This window comes from Schistocerca gregaria, chromosome 7 (assembly GCF_023897955.1).
Source record: "Schistocerca gregaria isolate iqSchGreg1 chromosome 7, iqSchGreg1.2, whole genome shotgun sequence".
NCBI lineage: Eukaryota > Metazoa > Arthropoda > Insecta > Orthoptera > Acrididae > Schistocerca > Schistocerca gregaria.
Window position 1 is genome coordinate 277,230,423 of NC_064926.1, and position 26,392 is coordinate 277,256,814.

General features: G+C 42.1%; 1 protein-coding gene across 1 annotated transcript in view; it reads right to left on the reverse strand.

Annotated features, from left to right (window-relative positions):
* The window catches only part of LOC126281870 (calcium/calmodulin-dependent protein kinase type IV-like), a 618,086-nt gene that overhangs the window by 260,224 nt on the left and 331,470 nt on the right, over positions 1–26,392 (reverse strand). The window lies entirely within an intron of this gene.

A 26,392-nucleotide genomic window follows, 5' to 3' on the forward strand; every position in this document is an offset into this window, starting at 1 on the left:
CAAACATAAACATAGAATATAGTCTGCTTGTATTTGTATGACATAAAACGAACACTTTAGTCCACAATTCTGCATAGTCGTAACGTAATTTCAATCTAGTTGCACAAGGCAACAATAACAGCTTAATGAATACGAACCTAGACCTCTCAGAAGTTTCAAGAGTAAACGAGCAGCTTCAAAAACGTATAAACCATCACACTCAGCGAGTAAACTATCCTGCAGTTCCACATTTGTACCGCTGAGGCGCTAGCGTAGACTTGCATGTTAGGTCTATCGCGTAATAGGGCTAACGAAAAAGTTGGTAGTTCCAGACCTGTACGTTTGGGACGCTGGTGCAGACTTGTAAACGATAGGTGCTTCGTGTAATACCGGCTTAAAGCACTCCAGAGTTCATCCAGAAAAACTTTCACCGTTTGTTCACATTGGCCCTCGCGAAGATCCAGTGTCGTCGAAGCCTGCACCCCGAGAAAAGGTGGCAGCCTTTGCCACGCGGTCGTAATCAGACAAGAAGCATTTCCTTAAGAGGCAGCAGCATTGTGAGAGCGATTGCAGCGGGGAGCTGCCTGCGGCTCGGCCATTGTCTCGCAATCCAATTAAGGCGTGGCGGCGTGTGCGTGTGTCGCGGGTAGCAGAGTCGTTAAGGGCAGCGACGGCCTTCTGGTCGATGGCGGCGACACGCGAGCCGTGTGCTGTGCTGTGGCGTTACAAATGACTATCGCCCCCCGACCAACCCCAGGGACTCTGGGACTGCCGTGGCCACCAGCCACTGTCAGAGACAAACGGCAGCCTCCGACAAGAAATAACTCGGTGAGGTCACAGCGCTGTCTGTGGATAACAGTATACAACCACACATTTATTTCAAAAGTCCTTCTACTCTATTCTCACACTCTGTGGCATTGACAATGTAACTGTGGTAATGTTATAGAGAAAGTTCAGTCGTGGTTGCAATAGAGATGGTTTTATTAGTTCTTCATTTGCGACGCGTTTCGCCTATATTTAAAGGCATCTTCAGACATTCTAGGAAAATTGCAAAACCCAGTACAAATATAATGGCCACACAGAAAAATCTAAACCAACAGACCACCTAAAAATTTATAGATTATAAATTGTGTTCGGGGGGGGGGGGGGGGGGGGCGTGGTGAATGGTAGCTAAAGGTTGTACTAGCTCCCATTGTATGAAATATAAAAATCTAACACCTACCGAACTACGGGTACATAATCACAACATGAAATGAGGAGTCAAACATGTAAAATTACATCCTTTCTCCTGTTGTATAAAGTCATTGTTTATATATTTTAATAGTGTTGTTTCCCTTCTCCAAATGATTTTTTATGGTATTGGCAAAACCTGCACTTTTAAAAAGTCGCTTTTAATTTCATCATACGACAGTGCTCCTTTATTACCATTATAGACTTGTGGTGTGTCACCACACTACTGTAAACCTTCACAAGGTAGGCTTTTGCCTCTTTTCTTTTTCATGACTATTGCTAATAATCTTACCTACAACCTAATGTAGTTATTACTTAGAGGTACAAATTACCAAATTGCGACTATCGGCATCATTCCTTTTCTAGCATTATACATGCACTTGGCCTACGGTTGCTGGGTGCAGTTTCATACGGTTGATTCCTCATTTCAGGGGATGATTATTTACCTATAGTAGTTCCGTAAGTGCTACATTTTTATATTTCATACTATACGAGTTAGTACACCCTTCTTTAGCTATCACTCCCCCCCCCCCCTCCGCCACCCCCACCCCCCCTAAACACAATTTAGGAATTGTAACTTTTATGTTGTAGAGTTAGAGAATTTTTACATGGTTTGCTGGCTTAGATTTTTGTATAAGCCATTCATAATATTTGTACGAATTTTCCTACGTTGTCTGAAGATGCCTTTAATTACAGGCGAAATGCGTCGCAAATAAAGAACTAACGAAACCATCTTTAATCATACGATGTAGGCTTTCACGGCCAGTGTTGTCTTCAGTTGAAACTACCGGGCTGAGAGGTCGTGGTCGATGAACAAAATATCCACCTAAAGTTTCGTCTTCATCTGCGGGAGACATCTTCTGAGGTCGTCCGGCTGGAGACGAAACGTTAGGTGGATATTTTATACATCGACCACTGCCTGTCAGCGCGGAAATTTCAACTGAAGAAAACCATCTTTATTGTAACCACGACTGAATTCCCTCTATAGACATTTATTTATTTGTGCATTTTATCTGGGAAGATAACGACCCCCAGACACTTTCTTACATCTAACCAGAAGGCATTAACGAGTCAATACTATAGTTTGTGTAAGGCGTGAACAGTATATAACAACGACGCTGAAAACGATAATACTGGCAACATAATATTAAATATCTCAATCCTATTAAGTTGCGTTAAGCAGTTTTATCATTACGTTATTGTCGAAAGTGAGTAATTATATCTACCAGAAATGTGTGACAGAGGTACGAACAAATCATATCTGGAAGAGAAATATACTGGTCAGAGCAAGTATGGTTAGCAGATGAGAAGAAAAAAGAAAACATAAGAAAATAGGGATTACAGTGTAAATGAGATATTGGTTAATTGCTGGACGGAAGGCAAAGTGATATACCGAGAGGGAAACTATGCAGCTAATTAAAAAACACACAGTGTTTTTCGGTAAGTCGCAGGTTGCAGGGCAGTTTGTTCCACAGTCGTATGGCAGAAATGGAGGGCATGCAGAAGATATGGTGTGGTGCAAAGCGACGGCCAAGTTGCTGGATGTATACGATCTGGTACTGCAGTTATGATGCGATGTAATTATTTGGTAGGCGAGGAGCCATTTTGAAGATACTCGTGACTAAGGAACTGGTGAAGTGAAAAGAGCTCGTGAAAATCATTTATCTGTCTGGTCGCATCCGCCGTAACTTGACTCAGGAAGGACTGAATGATCAAAGAAGCGAAAATGAAACACATAACGTCTCAAAATAATGGGTCTTTCGTTGAAAGAACATAAAACCCTAATATTCGTTCCTTACCTTTCTAAGTAATGTGTACACTCTTTGAAACAGAGTATCTTTTTAATTGAATCAAGAAGATACACAATTTCTTTACGGTTCATTCCGATGCTAATAATCAGCACTTACAGTTTGTAGTCTATCTTGCATAGTTCGTCATTCACTTTTCTCTGTATTCTTGCTAAAACCTCCCACATCGTCAATTTTTGTTAGAGCCTTGATTATTTATTATCACCATTAATTGGTCTTCCCATATCGTCAGATACTCTCATATCTTGCACAAGGGCTCCACATGCAGTACTTTCAACAAGTCTCCCTTATCATCATTAAATATTGACAGCATTCTTCATTATTAGAAAGAGTTTTCCTTAAGTATTAGAAAAAGTTTTTTTCTTACTTGATCGATGTTTCTGAAATCCATGCCCATTGGCATGGAGGAGGTCGTTCTGTCAGAGATTCCGTTCTGTTCAATAATCCATATAAATTTGTTTGAAGTTTAAGATGAGAATGACTTTGCATACCGAGGAACTAACTGCACCTTGGTAATAAATTTTTCATTGGGTGTGTATGCACTGTTGTGTATTTTGCCTGAAATTGTTTCCTCTTTCCAGTACAAAACTGACTTTGACGAAGCCCTTCTCTTTAAATCACACATTCTATTCACACTGCTAGTGTTCTGCAACAATAAATCAACTAAAAAATTGACGATTACTTATTCTTTCTTTTCTTCCTAATAAGATATGACCACATTTCGTCATTCTACAGGTGAGGTTTATGGAAATGAAGATAAATGTCATCGTCCTACTGTATGGTAAGTGCGCCTGTCAGACTGTGCATTTTAATAAAACCAACTTGTAGTTGTTGTGATCTTCGGTCCAGAGACTGGTTTGATGGAGCTCTCCATGCCTCTCTAACTTCTGCAAGCCTCTTTATCTCCGAATAACTACTGCAACTTACATCCTCCTGAATTTGATAAATGTGTTCATCTCTTGATCTCCCTCTATGATTTGTATCCCCCACACTTACCTCCAACACGAAGTTGGTGATCCCCTGATGTCTCAGAGTGTGTCCTACAACCGATACCTTCTTCTTGTCAGGTTGCGCCACAAATTTTTCTCCCCAATTCTGTTCAGTACCTCCTCTTCGTTTCTTGAGCTACCGATCTAATCTTCAGTACTCTTTAGTAGCATAGCCTTTCTAAAGCTTGTTTCCTCCTGTCTAAACAGTTTATCGCCCTTATTTTACTTTCATACGTTGGTACAATCCATACAAATACTTCCAGAAAAGACTTCGAGGTTAACACTTTCTCTTCTTCAGAAACGCTTTTCTTGCTATTACTAATCCATACTTTATATCCTCTCTACTTGCTGCCTAAATAACAAAACTCATCGACTACTTTAAGTGTCTCATTTCCTAATCTAATTGGCTTAGAATCATCTAATTTAATTCGACTACATTCCATTATCCTTGTTCTGCTTTAGTTGACGTTCGTCTTATATCCACCTTTCAAGACACTATCCATTCCGTTCTACTGTTCTTTCAAGTCTATTGTTCTCTATGACAGAATTATTATGTCATCGACAAACCTCAAAATTTTTTATCTTCTTCCTGAACTTTAATTCCTTCTACACATTTTTCTTTTATTTGCTTTAGTAGTTGATCAATGTAAAGATGGAATAACATTGCAGGTAGGTTGCAAACCTGTCTCACTCCCTTCTCAACCATTGTTTTCTTTTCCCGCCCCACGACTCCTATAAATGCCGTCTGATTTCTGTACAAGTTGTAGATAGCCTTTCGCTCCCTGTATTGCACTCCTGCTACCTTCAGAATTTCAAGGAAAATATTCCAGTCAACGCTGTTAAAAGCTTTCTCTAAGTTTACAAATGCTGTAAACGTAGATCTGCCTTTCCGTAACCAATCTTCTAAGAGAAGTCGTAAGGTCAATATTGCCTCACGTCTTCTTACACTCTCCGGAATCTAAACTGATCTTTCCCGAGGTCGTCTTCTACCATCTTTTCCATTCTTCTGCAAAGAATTCGTGATAGTGTTTGCAACCATGACTTATTAAACTGACAGTTCAGTAATATTCACTCCAGTTAGCACCTAGTTTCTTGGGAATTGGAATGAATATATTCTTGTTGAAGTCTGAGGTATTTCGCCTGTCTCATACATCTTGCACACCAGATGGATGACTGCTGTCACGGATGGCTCTCCCAAGGCTATCAGTAGGTCTGACGGAATGTCGTCTACTCCAAGGGCCTTCCTTCGACTTAGGTCTTTCAGTGCTCCGTCAAATTCTTCTCGCAGTATCATGTCTCCCGGTATCAAGTCTCCCGTTTCAAGTTCATCTAGGTCCTCTTCGATTCTTACAATATAGCCCGCAAGTATGTCTCCCTTGTATAGACCCTCAATATGCTCCTTCCAACTTTCAGCTTTCCCGTCTTTGCCTAGGACTGGTTTTCCATCTGAGCTCTTGATATTCATAACACTGCTTCTCTTATCTCCAAAGCTCTTTTTTAATTTTCCTATGGGCAATACCTGTCTTTTCCCTGATTATATATGCTTCCAATTTTTACTTTTGACCTCTACCCATTCCTGCTTAGCCATTTTGTATTTTCTAGAAATCTGTTTTTTTTAGATGTTTGTATTCCATTTCGCCTACTTCATTTGCTGCATTTTTATATTTCCTCCTTTCATCAATTAATTCCTACTAGGCCTTGTGGTTTTACCTATTTGATCTCTGCTGGCTTCACTATTTCATATCTCGAAGCAACTCATTCGTCTTCCACGTCCTTCCCCGTTCTAGTCGATGGTTTCCTAATCCCCCCTCTGAAATTTCCAAGAGCCTTTGGTTCTTTCAACTTATCCAGACCCCATATTCTTAATTTACTACCTTTTTGCAATTTCTTTAGCTTTAATCTTGAGTTTATAACCAATAAACCTTGCTCAGAGTCCACATCTGCCCCTAGAAATGTTTTACGATTTAATACCTGCTTCCGAAATCTCTATCTTCTCGTCATATAATCAATGTGAAACCTTCTGGTTTCCCCAGATCTCCTCCACGAATACAATCTTCTTTCATGATTCCTAATCCAAGTGTTAGCGATTATTAAATTATGCTCTGTGGAAAATTTTACCAGGCGGCTTTCTCTTTCACTCCTTTCCCCCTGTCCATATTCAGCTACTATTTTTTCTTTTTTCCAACTGTTGTATTCTAGTCCCCCCTCACCATTACATTTTCGTCTCCCTTAACTACCAGAATAATTTCTTTTATCTGATGTTTCATTTCTTCAATCTCTTCATCATCTGTGGAGCTAATTGGCATATAAACTTGTACCACTCTGGTGGCTTTTGTGTTTATCTTGGCTGCAATGTTGCGTTCACTATGCTGGTCATAGTAGTTTACCGTCATTCCTATTTTCTTATCCATTATTAAACTTACTCTTGCATTACACCTATCTGGTCTTCTGTTTATAACGCTGTATGGACCTGAAGAGACGTCCTGTTACTGCTGTTACAGAACTTCACTAACTCCAAATATATCTAACTTCAACCTACCCACTTCCCGTTTTATATTTTTTAGCTTACCTACACGATTAAGGGATCTGACATTCCTCTCTCCAATCCGCCAGTTTTATTTCTCCTGATTACGACATCCTCCTGAGAGTCCCCACTCGGAGATCCGAATGGGGGAGTATTTTACCTCCGGGATATTTTACTCGAGAGGATGCCTTCATCATTTGTATGGTACGACTACGCTACATGATACATGTATCTCGTGCCCCATGATGGGATGTATCTGGTGACTTAGAAACACACGTTGGAGGAAATATTGCCATCATATTGGCATCAAGTCCGCAGTAAAAGACGGCTATTCCTTCTGGTTGTAAAGTATCACGAAATACCACCGACGCCTGCCTCCGGCGGCATCGTACGTCAAAACGAACGTCGCCCACCCCCCCCCCCTCTCCCCCCACCCAGCACAGCTACAACAGCAGCAGACGCCAGGAGCGCCGAACAAATATGTGGGCCTGTCTGCGTCGTTCATCACAGTGCCTACACGCGGCACGCGGCAGCTGTGAATCAACAGGTGAAGCAAAACTGTTTCCAGAGATGAATGGTCTGCAATATGTAGGCCATTGTCTCGCACCTATGCCACAGCGCAAGGAAATGTGGTGTGGAATCAATCTCGCGAAAACTACGAGGTGTAATCAAAAAGTAACGGGATTTATTCGATTTCGTAGGCTTCATGCATCAGATCTTTAATTTTTTTATCTTGTTAATAACTATTCTCCTGACGTGCGTTTACATTTTCAGCTCTTTTCAGTATGTAGTTTATTGTTGATAGTCGAAAAGGTGATGCGTGTTTTTGAGTTCTTGGCGAATTTTTACTTTCGAAAAAGATGTATCAAAGGATTTCCATTAAATTTTGCTTTAGAAATCACTCAAAGAGCAGCACCGATATCGAAATGTTGACAACGGCTTTTGGCGAATCTACCATGAGTAAGACAAGATTTTAGGATTGGTATAAACGATTCATATAGGGTCGAGAATACGTTGAAGGGGACGACCCCCTTGTTAGTTAGTTAGTTAGTTGGATGCGTGTTCCAGTTATCAATCGCACGGTACGGAAGCCGTTATGATGAGGACCGTGTCAAGTGCTCAAGAAATGCACATATGATACAAGATTTATATATGCCTTAAATGGCACAACATGTATATACTACGTTCACAGATTTATTTATTGTTATTGAATAACTCATCCATGGTATAGAAGGAGTTGTCAAGGAGATAGGATTTCAATTAATTTTTGAAGCTATTACTGCTGTCTGTCAGATATGTTATTCCATCTGCTAATTTGTCAAAATTTTTTATAGCAGCTTGTTTTACCCCTTTCTGTGCCAAAGATAGGTTGAGTAAAGGATAGTGTAAGCTTTTCTTTTTTCTGGTATTATAATTATGAATGTCACTGTTGTTTTTAAACTGGTCCATGTTGTTGAGAACAAATTTCATTATTGAGTAAATGTACTGTGAGGTTGTTGTAAGAATTCCCAATCTTTTAAAAAGACGCCTACAAGACGTGCGACTAAGAACCCCTCACATTATTCTAACCATTTCTTTTTAGGAGTGAATACTTTTTGTTTAAGTGTTGAGTTACTCCAAAATATTATTCGGTATGACTTCAGAGAGTGAAAGCATACAAAGTACGTCAGCTTACTAATTTCTACATCCTCAAAATTGGCAATTATTCTGATTGTAAAATTTGCTCAACTTAGTCGCTTTGGAAGATCCAAAATATGAATTTTCCAATTAAGATTCTCATCTGTATGTACGCCCTAGCACATCAGTTACAGACGGAGATATGGAAAAAATAAAGAAATTGGTTTTGTAAAATTGCCGAATCACCATCAGAGAGGATGCTGATAACGTAGCCAGAGCTTTTGATTCATGCCAAGCTATTATTTCAAATGTTTTTGGCATGAAAAGTGTAGTTGCAAAGTTTGCTGTGAAATTGTTGAATTTCGCTCAAAAACTACGTCGCGTAGACATCGTGAACTGTCGAAGCTGCTAAATGGAATCGACAACGAACCAGAACTTTTAAAGAAGGTTATAAAAGCTGACGAAACGTTGGTACACGGATATGACGTCCAAACGAAGGCCCAATCGTCCCAGTGGAAACTGTCTGAAGAGCCCAGACCGAAAAAAAGTTGGCCAAGTCCTGTCACATGTGAAGGTTCTTCTCACTGTTTTCTCCGACTACAATCGGATAGTGCATTAAGAGTTCCTGCCTTATGGTCACACGGTCACGAAGCAACCCGAAGAAAACGACCAGAATTGTGACAAAACCACATGCAGAAACTGCATCACGGTAATGCTAACGCTCACACCTCAATGCTTGTTCGTGATGTCTTGGAAAAAAAAATCTAATTTGTTATGTTGCGTGAGCCACTGTACTTTTCGGACATGGCCCATTGCGATTTCTTTTATTCCCGAGGCTAAGGAGGATCATGGAAGGACGTCGTTTTGCCACTGTCGATGAGATGGAAACAGAATCGGTGAAGGAGCTGACCATCATAATGAGAAGTGAGTTCCAGAAGTGCTTCCAATAAAAAGCACAGGCACGGGTGTGCTATATTTTTAGGATATTACTTTGCAGGAGACAAAGCTGATGTCGATTAATAAATAAATACTCATTAATAAAAATAAAAATTCCCGTTGCTTTTTGATTACACCTAGTATAGCGTTCCCCAACTGGCACTCAAGGCCACATTAAAAGAAAACTAAATAATGGCTCCTTTCTAGAAAATACGAAGCACAGCATCACGTAACCTACTTTAGTATAGAAAAGCGGCGAAAAATGCGTTTACCAACATCGCAGGAAGATGTTTCGAAAGCTCTCTACGTTTGGGAACTAATTGCCGTATCGAGTGGACATGTGAAATCACTAGTGCAGCACACACCCCCTCAGTCCAAACAGTCTTAAGATTGGATTAACAAAAAAATGGAAGATCGAGGTAGTGGTTCCAATGCTTGAGATGTTCTACAGAGTCTCAACGCATCTGAGTACAACGCACAGAGCGTTGGTACAACCATGCGAATCTATCACAAAAGTCCTTCTTTGACGTGATGTTCAGCCACTGTGTCACATTGGCTTGGATGGCCCTTATGTCGTCAAAGCATTGTGTGAATTTCTTCTTCTCTCGGATGCTGTTCAACTCGCACGACACGTGGTCTTGAATATCGATTATGTCAAAGCGTTGTCTCTTTATGTGAATTTATGTGAATTTATGCACTTGGTCGTTTTGTGGTAGGTTCGTATTGATAACATCAAATCTCATGAACCGTGACGTTTTTTAAGAAAATAATGTCCGCATTTTGCATTTCAATCAATTCGCAGCAGAGGTCCACGTGCCACTGTTTTTGTTATGGAGTGAAGATATGAGGGATAAACTTTCCACACACTTTTCCCTTCTTCAAAACATTCCGGAAACGTCTTGCACAATTGATTTAGAAATTTTGTTCCGCTGCGATTTCTGACACAGCAACGTTGAAATGCTGTGGTCGCATGTCTGCCACCTAACACAAGAGATCAGAACCAACTGGCAAATGCACATCTGTTGTATACAGTTGAGAGTTGAAGCTGCCACCCTAGCTACTGCGCTGGCGTCGCTTTCACGCCAGAATAAATTCGGTCTCGGGACTTGGGGACGGACGGTGTGTACCAAGATACGGCGTAAGAATGCGAGCACTTTAATACGGAACATCAGGCATCTGAAAACATGACATGTTGTGTTCATAAAATTGAATGTTATTTTTGTAAATCTAACGTAAGAGTTGCGGTTAGCGCATTTAAAGCATTAAGGCATCCTGTGCGCCAAATTGTTTGAAAAGGGACGAACAAATATTTGCAGTCGGGCACATAAAATCAATGGCATAAACCGATCGAAAATCTGTAAAGTGTACACAGGTCGGATTACTAGAGACGTTTAATGAACTCGCATATAGAGAGAACATAAACGCGGTTGAGCACAAAAAGCTTAGTAGTATGCACATCTTAAGTATCGCTTCTCAAGGTCACTTGTAGACATTTTTGAAGAACTGGAAATTTACGTTGTAGATAAAATAGTTTTCGGTTATTGTTAATGAGGAAAACTAGTTCGTTCATGACATCCTACCTCACTCACTGCGGGGTTTCCTAACAAATTTAACAGGATATGTCTGATGGTCTTGTGCTCCACAAATAAAAACTGAATTTCGGCGATATTGCACGAAATACTCCGGACGGTGCAGTTACCATCGGCCCCACTAGTACTTACTCTTATTCCTGTTTCAATCACATTTACTACACACATTAAAAAAAACGTTTAGCGTCACCCCGGTTCCCAGAACTCCTGAAGATAGACGATGACTGTGGATATTGTATTACAGACACAGTCTCTTTGACTGTTCAGCGACGTCACTAAACCCGCCCAAATATGTAAACAACAATGCATGAGCAGCACCTATTAGACGGAGGGGGTCCGACTACCGATCAGTTCCACTCATTCCACCAGGAAGGAGGTACACGACTCGTATTGTCTGTAGTTCAACCATGCCTAGACTGTCAATACCGCAGTTCGATCGCGTCCGCATTGTTACTTTGTGCTAGGAAGGGCTCTCAACAAGGGAAGTGTACAGGCGTCTCGGTCCCAGAGGGAACCAAAGTGATGTTGTTTGGACACGGAGGAGTTAGAAAACTGCTGCGGAAGCAAAGGGAACTTCACAGCAAACATAAACATAGCCAAAGCCTTGCAGACAAACAAAAATTACGCGAAGCGAAATGTAGTGTGAGGAGGGCTATGCGAGAGGCTTTCAATGAATTCGAAAGTAAAGTTCTATGTACTGACTTGGCAGAAAATCCTAAGAAATTTTGGTCCTATGTCAAAGCGGTAGGTGGATCAAAACAAAATGTCCAGACACTCTGTGACCAAAATGGTACTGAAACAGAGGATGACAGACTAAAGGCCGAAATACTAAATGTCTTCTTCCAAAGCTGTTTCACAGAGGAAGACTGCACTGTGCTTCCTTCTCTAGATTGTCGCACAGTTGACAAAATGGTAGATATCGAAATAGACGACAGAGGGATAGAGAAACAATTAAAATCGCTCAAAAGAGGAAAGGCCGCTGGCCCTGATGGGATACCAGTTCGATTTTACACAGAGTACGCGAAGGAACTTGCCCCCCTTCTTGCAGCAGTGTACCGTAGGTCTCTAGAAGAGCGAAGCGTTCCAAAGGATTGGAAAAGGGCACAGGTCATCCCCGTTCTCAAGAAGGGACGTCGAACAGATGTGCAGAACTATAGACCTATATCTCTAACGTCGATCAGTTGTAGAATTTTGGAACACGTATTATGTTCGAGTATAATGTCTTTTCTGGAGACTAGAAATCTACTCTGTAGGAATCAGCATGGGTTTCGAAAAAGACGATCGTGTGAAACCCAGCTCGCGCTATTCGTCCACGAGACTCAGAGGGCCTTAGACATGGGTTCACAGGTAGATGCCGTGTTTCTTGACTTCCGCAAGGCGTTTGACACAGTTCCCCACAGTCGTTTAATGAACAAAGTAAGAGCATACGGTCTATCAGATCAATTGTGTGATTGGATTGAGGAGTTCCTAGATAACAGAACGCAGCACGTCATTCTCAATGGAGAGAAGTCTTCCGAAGTAAGAGTGATTTCAGGTGTGCCGCAGGGGAGTGTCATAGGACCGTTGCTATTCACAATATACATAAATGACCTGGTGGATGACATCGGAAGTTCACTGAGGCTTTTTGCAGATGATGCTGTGGTGTATCGAGAGGTTGCAACAATGGAAAATTGTACTGAAATGCAGGAGGATCTGCAGCGAATTGACGCATGGTGCACGGAATGACAATTGAATCTCAATGTAGCGAAGTGTAATGTGATGCGAATACATAGAAAGATAGGTCCCTTATCATTTAGCTACAAAATAGCAGGTCAGCAACTGGAAGCAGTTAATTCCATAAATTATCTGGGAGTACGCATTAGGAGTGATTTAAAATGAAATGATCATATAAAGTTGATCGTCGGTAAAGCAGATGCCAGACTGATATTCATTGGAAGAATCCTAAGGAAATGCAATCCGACAACAAAGGAAGTAGGTTACAGTACGCTTGTTCGCCCAATGCTTGAATACTGCTCAGCAGTGTGGGATCCGCACCAGGTAGGGTTGATAGAAGAGATAGAGAAGATCCAACGGAGAGCAGCGGGCTTTGTTACAAGATCATTTGGTAATTGCGAAAGCGTTACGGAGATGATAGATAAACTCCAGTGGAAGACTCTGCAGGAGAGACGCTCAGTAGCTCGGTACGGGCTTTTGTTAAAGTTTCGAGAACATACCTTCACCGAAGAGTCAAGCAGTATATTGCTCCCTCCTACGTATATCTCGCGAAGAGACCATGAGGATAAAATCAGAGAGATTAGAGCCCACACAGAAGCATACCGACAATCCTTCTTTCCACGTACAATACGAGACTGGAATAGAAGGGAGAACCGATAGAGGTACTCAGGGTACCCTCCGCCACACACCGTCAGGTGGCTTGCGGAGTACGGATGTAGATGTAGATGTAGATGTAGACAGAAACTGTCGATGACATGCCTCGCTGAGGCCGCGGAAGGGCTACTACTGCAATTGATCACCGCTACCTACGGATTATGGCTAGGACCAACACTGACAGCAACGGCACCATGACTAATCAGGAAGAGTCAATGCTCAAAAAAGTGGCACAGGGAAGTTCTAAACAGTGAAGAGATACGCTTCTAATTCCTGAGGCTATAGACACTGCTATAATGAACAGCTCAGTAAGCAGTTTAGGTGAAGGGGAATGGTGATCAGAATGAGATTTTCTCTCTGCAGCGGAGTGTGCGCTGATATGAAACTTCCTGGCAGATTAAAACTGTGTCCCCGACCGAGACTCAAACTCGGGACCTTTGCCTTTCGCGGGCAAGTGATCTACCATCTTTTTTTGTTGTTGATCGTTGTGTTTGGTCGCTGCGGACGTCGCAAGACATCCTGTTCAAGTTCGATGATTGATCTTTCCACTGATTTTTTTTTTTTATTATTACAGAGACCAACCGGCTCTCTGACCGAACACGCTGAGCTACCGTGCCGGCAAAATATCCCTGACCCCGCCGGGAAGCGAACCATCTGAGCTACCGAAGCACGACTCACGCCCGGTACTCACAGCTTTACTTCTGCCAGAAGGTCATTCTGGTAGAGCACTTGCCCGCGAAAGGCAAAGGTCCCGAGTTCGAGTCTCGGTCGGGCACACAGTTTTAATCTGTCAGGAAGTTTCAGAAATGGTGATCTCTAAAAAGGGCAATCACAGAAATTATTATTTATTTATTTATTTATTTATGCATTTATTTTACCTGGCAAGATTAGGGCCTTCAGGCCCTCTCTTACACCTAACCAGGCATACTCAGATTGAACGAGTTACAGTTACTAAATAACATTAAGAACATTTAACGTATTATGCAGTATTGATGTTAAACGAAAAAAATTTGAGATTATAACAGTAGTACAATGATAGTCATAACAATAAAAATAATTATAACAATCAACGATAATAATGATAATAATAATGATAATAGTAATAATAATAATAATAATAGTGACTAAGTATATGAAAGTAAACATACATTTCTTTTGTGAATGTCAGTTAGTTGGGAATTTTCTCGTTATATTCTTGCAGCTTGTGAGTTATTCTCATCGAGCAGAGACATAAGACGATAGAATGGGGTGAAAGAGATATATAAGAGGTAGATAGGTTTGAGGAAGAGAAAAAGAATGGTAAAATTCGAAGCTGTGATGGAGAGAAGAAAGAAAGAGATGTTAGGGGCACAACAATGGTGGCTATACCGTCCCTAATATGTAAGTTTTGAGTTTCCTCTTGAATGTTGAGTAGTTCTGGATAAGACGCAGATCACAGGGGAGTGCGTTCCATAGTCGTATGGCTGAGATGGAGAATGACACGGAGAAAGATTTTGTGTTATGTAAAGGTACAGCCAAGATGATAGACGTATCCGATCTGGTATTGCGATTGTGGAATGATGATAGATGTTTAATGTGAGAAGATAAGTATTGAGGGCACCAGTGGCTAAGAAATCGATGAAGTAAGCACATCGTGTGGAGATCGCGTGCCTTATGTGGGCGTATCCAACCTAGCTGGGAGTATGAAGGACTGATATGATCATACAACCGAATATTGCACACGTATCTGACGCAAGCATTCATCACTAGCTCGAGGCATCTAGAATTTTCACTATTCGTGCCGTGTTGAACTACATCGCAGTAGTAAAGATTAGGCAAGACTAGTGTTTGGACTAATTTTTGTTTAACATGGGTTGGAAATATTTTTCTAAATTTTTGAATTGCATGTAGGGAGGAGAGCGATTTCCGGCAAGCTGTGACTGTTTGTTCTTCCCAGTTTAGGTGTTCATCCAAGATTATTCCAAGGTCTTTTACTGTTTTTTGGTATGGTAGTTGGGTACCATTGAGGAGTATTTTAGGGACCGTTTCGCGAAAGTACCGGCTGATTAACTTTGGATGAGATATAAGTGTGACCTGGGATTTCTTGGGGTTTAGTTTCAGACCTAGGTTCTGTGCCCATCGAGAAACAGAGCAAAGATCTGCGTTCATACTCGCTACTGCGCCAGCAATGTTTTTGGGGCTTGCACTTATGTACAGTTGGATGTCGTCAGCATATAGATGGTAGCTGCAGGAGTGAATCACTGAAGAAATATCATTAATATAGTGAGAAGAGTAGTGGACCAAGGACGGAGCCTTGGGGAACTCCAGAGTGCACGCTTTTCCATGATGACTTTTCCGACCCACAAACGACTTGTTGACTTCTGTTTTTGAGGTAGCTGTCGAACCAGTGTTTTGCGCTGATTGAGAAATTCAGCTGTTTCATTTTAATTAGTAATATATCGAAGTCAACTGTGTCAAAAGCCTTGCTAAAGTCAAGCAGTGTTAGGATAGTAGCTTCACGTCTGTCCATAGCATGTTTAATGTCATCAGTTACTTTGATTAATGCAGTTGCTGTACTATGGTGCTTTCGAAAGCCTGACTGATATTCGTCATGGATGTTATGAGTTTTGAGGTAATCCGTCAGCTGTTCATGGACGATGTATTCTAGGGCTTTAGATATTGCAGGTAGTATGCTGATCGGCCTGTAGTCACCTGGCGACTTAGGGTTGTCAGTCTTGGGTATAGGCTGGATTAAACTTTGCTTCCACTCAGTAGGATATATACTACTGACAAGAGACAGGTTGAAGATGTCTGTGATAACTGGAATAATAGTGGCTACGACGTTTTTAATCATGCCAATGCTCACTCCATCATTTCCTACTGCCTCGGAAGAGATTCTCATAATTGCCTTGTGTACTGTGCCGGTAGTGACATGTTTTAGGAAAAACGTGTCTCTCAAGAGATTGATATCTTGGGGCTGGTAATTTGTCGCTGCGTGGCAGATTACAGCTGTTGAGAAGAAATCGTTTAATTCTTCTGCAGACGCTTGATAAACAGCGTCATATCTTCGCTTCCCTATACCGAAACTGCGCAGCTTTTTCCACAGTGCAGCAGGTTTTGATATGCCGCATACGACAGAGCGGGCATGTCTGATTTTGGCATTTCTCACGCTTTGCTTCGTTCTGTTTCGGAGTTTCCTATAAGCTTCGTACGCCTCGGGAGTTGGGTTACGCTTGAAGGCCCTGTGTGCAGCATCACGTTTATTCATTAACTGGCGTAATGCAGTGGTGAGCCATGGAGCAGGAGCTCTCTTTACCTTGACAGTGCGTTGAGGAGCATGTTTATCATACAGTGCAATAATTTTGCTATATAATTGCCGAATTTTTCCGTCTAAAGTCGGTTCATTGCTTATATCATGCCAAGGGATGTCTGAGCAATCCTTTTGAAGAGCGTCATGGTTAACATTTTTTAAGTTTCTGTAGGTTACCAGGTGAGATTTTTCTTTGGTAGTATGCACTGAGTAATTTAAGAATATCACGTCATGAGCAGAGAGTCCCGGAGCGGATGTCTGATTGGCGCGGATTATTTTATCTGGTCGCTTTGTTGCTATTATATCTATGAGTGTGTGGCTGTGTGACGTGTGGTGAGTTGGGTCCAGCGGTGTTAAACTCATATCATTGGAGTGGAACAGTCGCCTTAGTTTAGAGGGAAAAACGTTGGTACCAGGAAAAAGACTGGAAGGGAACCACGGGTAACAGAAGAAATCCTTTAGCTGATCGATGAAAAAAGGAAGTACAAAACGTTAAGGGAAATTCAGGAATACTGAGATACGAGTCACTAGGAAATGAAATACACTATGTGATCAAAAGAATCCGGACACCCCCAAAAACATACGTTTTTATATTAGATGCACTGTGCTGCCACCTAATGCCAGGTACTCCACACCAGCGACCTCAGCAGTCATTAGACATCGTGATAGAGCAGAATGGGGCGCTCCACAGAACTCACGGACTTCGAACGTGGTCAGGTGATTGGGTGTCAGTTGTGTCATACGTCTGTACGCGAGATTTCCACACTCCTGAACATCCCTAGGTCCATTGTTTACCAAGTAATTGTGAAGTGGAAACGTGAAGGGACACGTACAACACAAAAGCGTACAGGCCGACCTCGTCTGTTGACTGACAGAGACCGCCGACAGTTGAAGAGGTTCGTAATGTTTAGTAGGCAGAATCTATCCAGACCATCACAAAGTAATTCCAAAATGCATCAGGATCCACTGCAAGTATTATGACAGTGAGGCGGGAGGTGAGAAAACTTGGATTTCAAGGTACAGCGGCTGCTCATAAGCCATACATCGCGCCAGTAAATGCCAAACTGATGCCTCACTTGGTGTAAGGTGCGTACATTGGACGTTTGGACAGTGGAAAAACGTGGTATGGAGTGGCGAATCACGGTATACAGTGTGTCGATCCGATGGCAGGGTGTGGGCATGCAGAATGCCCGGTGAACGTCATATGCCAGCGTGTATAGTACCAACAGTAAAGTTCAGAGGCGGTGGTGTTGTAGTGTGGTTATGTTTTTCATGGAGGGCTTTGCACCCGTTGTTGTTTTGCGTGGCACTATCACAGCACACGACTACATTGATGATTTAAGAACCTTTTTGCTTCCCACTGTTGAAGAGCAATTCGGGGATGGCGATTGCATCTTTCAACACGATCGAGCACCTGTTCATAATGCATGGCCAGTGGCGGAGTAGTTACACGACAATAACATCCCTGTAATGGACTGGCCTGCACAGAGACCTGACCTGAATCGTATATAATACCTTTGGGATGTTTTGGAACGCCGACGTCGTACCAGGCCTCACCGACCGACATCGATACCTCTCCTCAGTGTAGCACTCCGTGAAGAATAGGGTGTCGTTCCCCAAGAAACCTTTTGAGCACCTGACTGAACGCATGCCTGCGAGAGTGGAAGCTGTCATCGAGGCTAAGGGTGGGCCTACACCATATTGAACTCCAGCATTACCGATGGAGGGCGTCGCGAACTTGTAAGTCGTTTTCAGTCAAGTGTCCGGATACATTTGATCTCATAGTGTAAATAGGAAGTGCAGGAAAGCCAAGATGAACTGCGTGGATGAAAAATGTGAAGATGTCAAAGAAGAATTGATTGTTGGAAGGACTGACTCAGCATATTGGAGAATAACCTTCAGTAAAATTAAAAGCAAGGGCGATACCATTAAGTGTGCCATGGGGATTACACTGTTAAACGCAGAGGAGAGAGTGGATAGGTGGGAAGAGTACATTGAATGCCTACGTAATTGGGAGTACTCATGTTATTACGTGATGGAAGAAGGAACAGGAGTCGACAGGGAAGAGACAGGGGATCCAGTAATAGAATCAGAATTTATAAGACCTTTGGACGACTTATGATGAAATAAGATAGAAGGGATGGATAATATCAGATCACGTTGGTATTGAGAATGTATGAGACTTGTGATATACCATCAGACTTTCGGAAAAATATCATCCACACAATTTCGAAGATCGCAGGAAACTAGAAGTGCGCGAATCATCGCACAATCAGCTTAACAGTCCATGCAACCAAGTTGCTGTCTAGAACAGTATGCAGAAGAATGGAAAAGAAAATTGAGGATTCGCTAGATGACGATCAGTTTGGCTTTAGGAAAAGTAAAGGAACCAGAGTGGCCATTGTGACGTTGTGGGTGATAATGATAGCAATGCTTAAGAAAAATCAAGACACGTTCACAGGATTTGTCGACCTGGAAAGACCGTTCTCAAATTTAATATGGTTCAAGATGTTTTAAATTCGTGGAAAAATAGGTATAAGATGTAGGAGAAAGGCAGGTTATATACCATATGTAGAAGAGGGAACAATAATAAGTGGAAGACCAAGAACGAAGTGCTCGCATCAAAATAGGTGTAAGACTACTACTCAACCTGTACGTCGAAGAAGCAAAGACGAAAGTAAAAGAAAGGTTCAAGAGTGGGATTAAAATTCAAGGTGAAAGGATATCAATGATAAGATGATATTGCTATCCTCAGCGAAACTGAAGAAGAATTACAGGGGCTATTAAATGGAATTAACAGTCTAATGAGTACACAATATGAGTTGAGCGTAAACAGAAGAAAGACGAAAATAATGTGAAGTAGCAACTTCTACGATAAACTTAACATCATAATTGGTAAGTAAATGAAGTTAAGGAATTCTCCTACTTAGGCACCAAAATAACTCATGATTGATGGAGAAAGGAGGAGACAAAAAGGAAACTGGCACTGACAAATAGCACATTCCTGGGCAAGGGAAATCTGCTAGTATGAAACATAGGTCTTAATCTGAGGAAGAAAATTCTGAGAATGTATGTTTGGAGCACAGCATCGTACGGTAGTAGGAGAGAATCGAATCATCTGAGATGTGGTGCTACAGACGAATGTTGGCAATTAGGTGGGCTGATAAGGTAAGGAATGAGGAGTTTCTGCACATAATCGGCGAGGAAAGGAATACATGGAAAACGCTGACAAGAAGAAGGGACAGGATGGCAGGACATCGGTTACGACATCAACTAATTACCTCCATGGCATCAGAGTGAGCGGTAGAGGATGTACATTGTAGGGGAAGACAAAGATTGGAATACACCCAACAAATAATTGAGGACGTATGGTGCAAGTGATACTCTGAGATGACTAAAAGAAGTATTATGGTTTCATTTCCTGCTCCCAGGGAATCTAAAAATGGCTCTAAGCAGTATCGGACTTAACATCTGAGATCATCAGTACCCTAGACGTAGAACTACTTAAACCTAACTAACCTAAGAAGGTCACACACGCATCCATGTCCGAGGCAGGATTCGAACATGCGACCGTAGCAGCAGCGCGGTTCCGGACTGAAGCGCCTATAACCGCTCGGCCACAGCGGCCGGACCAGGGAATCTATGCTGACATGATTTATTCATAGGTACGCAGCCTGAACAAAATTTCTTGTATCACTTGATCTACAGGACTGAAAAAAAAACAAATTTCGAAATTATTAGAAGTACCAACTGCTACTCATAAGGAGATTACGTCTTGACATGCCGTCGACGACAACGGCATTAGGGGCAGACCAGATGCTCGAATTGGAAAAGGGTGGCTTAAAAAAATTACTAACTGGAGCCTTAAGTAACTCCAGTGTAATTCTAGACTACTAGACGAGGACGTCATATTCGCTCCTCCCGAATTCGAGTCTAGTGTTGTCTCAAACAATGCAAAACCTGGTCAAGTTATAGTGTACATATCTTTATTTTGCTGTTTGTATTCTGGGAATGAGAAACATATAGCCAAAGATGTTGAGGAATGGATAGTAATTAGTGTCTCACAGTACTATATGTGATCAGTAGTGTTTACTCAAGTCTGTGCATCTAAGAGGCCGTTTCTGGTAGTCCAGAGTTATCTCGGGATATTAACTCTTTCGTGGGCAAAATTATCGAGCAGTTTTTTTTAATGAATGGAGATCAGATACTAGTTAACAGATAGGTATATTTATCATACAGAATATCAAATTTGCTTCAACTGTGAAAGTGAGGTCACACAACAAGGTGGGAAGTATTCTTCCCACTGTCCTTCCTTGGAGTTAAAAGACAAAAACAACTTTTTCAATATATGTCATGTTTATTTGATAAATTTATTTCTCTTGTTACAATGATTTTTCACAATTACTTGCCATGAAATTTTCTGAAACATGGGTCTATGCAAAGTGGTATTTGACAATATTTACAAACAAAGCGAGTGCTCTTTTCCGCAGCTTTGGTACTACAATGACGGCACGTCCAGTAGGTTTCTCCTAAAATGGGTTGATGCTCCCCTACAGCCACATGACGAAAATCTTCAGGTACTTTACCCCTTTTTGTCCACGCCTTTTTCTGGGATGAGAAGCCAGCCATCAATTGTCTGGCTAGATGGATCCTGTATGTGAGCTGATCATGCTGTCCACTTTCTCTTTTACTAATTTTCCACAGGATGAAACTGCTCACTGCAGCAACATCCACCAGGAAATAAAATATTCTGTGCCACCATTTTATAGAACGTCTGCCAGTAGCATACCTTTCCCGTAATTGTTAAAACTTATCGACACCACCCATTATTTTGTTGTATTCTGCCACAACTTCAGGACAAGAAATCTCTGTACTAGTAACATCCTTGTTTTCCTTTTCACTGTGGCTGTTTCTCATGGATCATGAATTGAAGACAGGAAAGTGACTGGATCTTTATCAATCCATTTTACTGCAGGAATGGCTCCTTTTGAGTAACTAAAATCGCTTTACTATAAGCAGAGTAACGTGTGCCCCATAGCGTGATCGCAACGATTGGATGAGATATTTCAGAAAGAACGGTTTGAGCCATTCAAAGGTTTTTCTCATGCACTAAAATAGGGTAATAAAAGTAGGAGAATTTAAATGGCGAAGAGGTCGTCAGTATTACACGGCCCAGTCACATTAACGTGACTACCGCCTGTTTCGACGTCAACTTGCAATAAGAACTCACAGACGGTAGGTAGCAGCATTAGCAATGGAGGTAACATAAAACATGTCAGGGGACGTAGAAAACTGTGCAGTCGTTGTCGTAAAGCGGAAACGTAGCGATTTATCTGACGTCCGAAAGGGCACGTTAACTGGCTTTACGTCTAAGGGTGGAAGCAATTCCGAGACGGCTAAATCTGTAAACTGTTCACCGTGGTTAAAGCATACCGTGCATGGCAAAATGGCGCTTCCAAAACCTGCGTTAAGGCAAATGTGGTGCACCAGGGGCCATAGATGACAGGGGTAAAAGACGGCTGCGGTGATTTGTACGGGCGAATGTACGTGCAACTGGGGAGCAGCTGACCGATCAAATGAACCAAGTGGCTACCAACAGTGTCTCCTCAGGAACCGTTCAGCGAATGTTGGTGAGCAAGGGCCTCCGCAGCAGACGCCTGGTTCGTGCACCCATGCTGACTGCTGTTCATCGGCGAAACCTGGAATTTTCACACCAATACAGCACCTGGACGTCCAACGAGAGGTGGCCTTTTGAGATGAATGTCGAGTCATAAAACGCTCATGGCATTTAGCGGAGAGAACCTAGGTTCATCTTCGCAGCAAGCAAAATTTCGAAATTTTTTTTCCCAAACTGTAGACTAAGTTACGCCAATTTTGGTCTTTGAAACTGGGCTGTATAGTCAGTTCTGTGTTATTAGTAAGAAGTGGAGTAAAAATATCAGAAGTATTTAATTATATAGGCAACGGCCTTGTCGCACTGGATACACCGGTTCCCGTGAGATCACCGAAGTTAAGCCCTGTCGGGCGTGGTCGGCACTTGGATGGGTGACCATCCAGCCGCCATGTTGCTGTTGCTACTTTTCGGGGTGCACTCAGCCTCGTGATGTCAATTGAGGAGCTACTCGACCGAATAGGAGCGGCTCCGGTCAAAGAAAACCATCACAGCGACCGGGAAAGCGGTGTGCTGACCACACGCCCCTGCTATCCGCATCCTCAACTGAGGATGATACGGCGGTCGGATGATTCCGATGGGCCACTTGCGGCCTGAAGACGGAGTGGTCTTATGTAATTATATACAGCTATATGTTTCTGTGTTTGATACTCCTATGAACGCTCAAATTTTTCATAGGAAAAAGGCGGACGGATCTAATGGAAACAACCAAGGCAAAACAAAAGGAAAACGAAATTGAAGGAATTCATACAGTGAAGATTGCCAAATGGAATGTAAGTTGTCTTAACATGACGGCTCTTGTTTTAGAAAGATAGTTAAACACTAAAAGTATAAATATGACAGACACTAGTGAAACTAAGAAAATAATTGAAAGGCACCAAAATGTGGATTGAGTACATGCTGACATATAGTGGCGTAGAACAGCTGAACTGGAAAAATGCTGGAATCAGAAGATTAATAGATAAGAAGTGGAAAAAAGCCTCCCACAAGCTACATAGATGTAAATTAGAGAACAATTGGCGCTCGATTTAAGACTGGAAGATGATATCTATCCTGATTGGACTATATTCACTATAAAAAGGAAGGGAAGAAGATGCAGAGCAGTTCTATCACACATTGCAGGCCTAATTAGACAAAACAAATTTAATTCTGTCAAAATATTTAATCGAAAGACTAGGGAATATAGAAACAGAAAACGTGGTATGAAAATATGTAGAAGCATGCCTTAAGAACAATGTAACAAGCCTTAGCTATAAAATACATTTTAACGCGAATAAGAAACAGATAAAAATACTTGGTTGCCAGAGAACTGCGATCACAAATAGTCTATGTAACAATGAAAAAAGCGGAATCGTACGATGTACACGAGTCTGCAGGGAAGTGACATGGTAGTTGTTACTAAAATGATTGTTTTGGCAATGTGGAAGAGAGACGGTACAAAGCAGAAGGAGGGAAAAGGCAATGAGAAGTTTGGAATAGGGCTACTATAGGATTGTAGCATATTATCAAAGACGACTGACTAAATATATGTTAGCAATACCAACAGCAGAAGGCACAGATATGCGGTATCATAAGAATAACATTAAAAACCGAAACATGGAAGGACACCCAGCTAATGTTTTGTAATGGAATGCCTACCCTTATGCTACTTTATGGAAGTGAGTCATGGATAATGAGAGAGGGAGAGAGAAAAGCCGAGTACAAAATGAAATATTTAAGATCTATAGAAACTGTGCTAGATGAGATCGATCTAAAGATGATGACATTAGAGAACAGTAGCAAATGTATAACCTAAACAATAAAACACAGCTACTTAAAAAACGGAGAGACGATCTAAATGGTTCAAATGGCTCTGAGCACTATGGGACTCAACTGCTGTGGTCATCAGTCCCCTAGAACTTAGAACTACTTAAACCTAACTAACCTAAGGACATCACACACATCCATGCCGATTCGAACCTGCGACCGTAGCAGTCGCACGGTTCCGGGCTGCGCGCCTAGAACCGCGAGACCACCGCGGCCGGCGAGACGATCTAGATTATGGTCATTCAACCTCTTTTTACCTACCGCCCATTTTTGTATCTCTGTTAGTAGTGAAATTTTCTAACCCCTCACCGGTTCCACAATAATGGTGATTCGTAAAGTAGAGAATTAACTTTACTTTATAAAACGTCTAAAGCAGAGTTACAGTAAGTTGAACCATATACGAAGTGTTCTTCCTCCGTGCTTTTTATTTGAAAACTCTTAAAGCTTTTTAATTAAAACAAATGTTATTAACATTCTGCTTCGTTATTCTGCATGTCTACATACTTGTACCTCATCTTAGTCACGCTGGCTCCGAACGCATCTCTCCTAAGGAGATACAACTTCGTTGATACGTTCACTGTACAATGTTTGACTTTGTTGACAGGGCCACTACCTCACCTCTGATTGCACCGCTTCATCCTATCAGAGTGAATTCCTCAAAGATATTCTTTAAATTAAAATCGCATGGGGCCAAGTCGGGACAGGCGGATGATCGACAAAAGCGAACCCAATGAACCGTCGGATCGGTGTAGCAGTCGTAGCACTCGTGAGTGGTGTAGCATTGTCGCGCTGAAGGAGAAGGTGCTCCATGCGTGGACGAACTCTTCAAATTCGAAACTCACTTACTGTAAGCTGTTTCTCATGCATCGCAATCGAACATTTCACAATTCTGGCATGCTACCGTCGGAGGGCTGCAGATATGTAGACATGAAGAACAAAGATGGAAAAACGTTAGTAACGTTTATTTTACATAACAAGCTTTAAGAGCTTTCACATGAAAAATTCGGAGGAATTACTTTTCAGAAGTCTCTCGTAGTATCAATTACTTACCAATACTTTATGTAAACATTTTTTTTTAAACTGACGAAACTAATGCCGTTCGTGCGGGTGAGTTCACAAAGACGCTCTTCATTGCGAGGGAAGACGGCTGTGCTGGGTCGACCCAGCCGTAACTTGTCATGCACACCATTTTCACCGACTTGAAAATACCGTACCCATCGCCTCACACTGCGCGCTTCTATTGTATTGTTTTCATACATCTTCAGCAAGCGCCGATGGATATCAACCGGCACAATTGCTTCAGCAGTGAGGAATTCAATCACACATCGCTGTTTTATACGCGCATCCATATCAAACTTTAAATTTGGAACACTCCTCTGCTGCCGCCAACTGACGCAGAACAACGGAAAGAGGAGGGTTCACGCACTAGCACGACACCAACGATATCTGGCGCCGACATCCAACGTCACCACAAAAAATAGGAGGCATTAGTTTCGGAACGATCCTCGCACAGTGGCCTGATTCACAGCGCTCCTGGAAGGCGGCGCGAGTTGACGTCTTGTACGATAACGTTAACCACGGGCGCGGTTATCGCTCGTTCGCGGCTGGCTGCGTTTCATTAGGCAGTCGGCTGCGCTGCCCTCACCGGCTGTGGCGTGTCACGCAGAACCGGCTACTTCGCCGCATGAATGACGTAACGAAACACGAACGCCAGGTGACAGCCATGCAACGATAATGAAACGTCAACACTTGCCAGGTCATTGGATGAATGATTATATGCAATCTTTCTTACAGGTTCTACATCTATACTTCGCGAATGCACCTTGTGGTATGTGGTACTAAAGAGAACAGCTGCAAGGAGAACCGTGACATTGACAGAAAATGTAAAGCTAGTAAACACATTTTTTCTGTCAAAATATTGGTACGTGGCCAAAAATGTAATCCCCTACCATAGAACTGAGGCGGCTAATAATACAACCAGCCTGCTGACTACTGTAGGGTAAAGACATACTTTAAGGTGGCAGACAACTCACGCACTATAAAACCAGAAGGATGACTCGGCCTGATCGTCTTTTTGCCAATGTGTGATGGTCCACTGATACATAGGACACCCATTATCACAGAAAACAGTCTTTCTTGCCCTACAGTAGCCTTGTTTGACAAAATACAGACCAGAGTTGGCAGTAGCGCTCATGGTCAACACAAATGCTCGATCTAGATTCGACCACATGCGAGAATACGTTATACTGAAGAGTTACATAACTGGGCGTGCTCTCAACCACTGAAAGAAGGATGCAAAGGAAATATACTACTCTGTCAGAGGCAACACACTCAGGAATACCAAAGAGCCGAAGTTTTCGAAGAGCTGGGAGAATTTCTTACTACATTAAGTCCGCAGCACCTGGTAAAAGGTTGTGAACGAGGCGATGCCGACCAATAAAAACTGGCAGACGTACACTGAGGTCACGAAAGTAATGGGAAACATCCTAATATCGTGAAGGACCTTTTTCCACGGCGTACTGTAGCAAGTCGACATGTCTTGGACTCATAAAGCCATCGGAAGTCGCCTGCAGATATATGGAGGAAT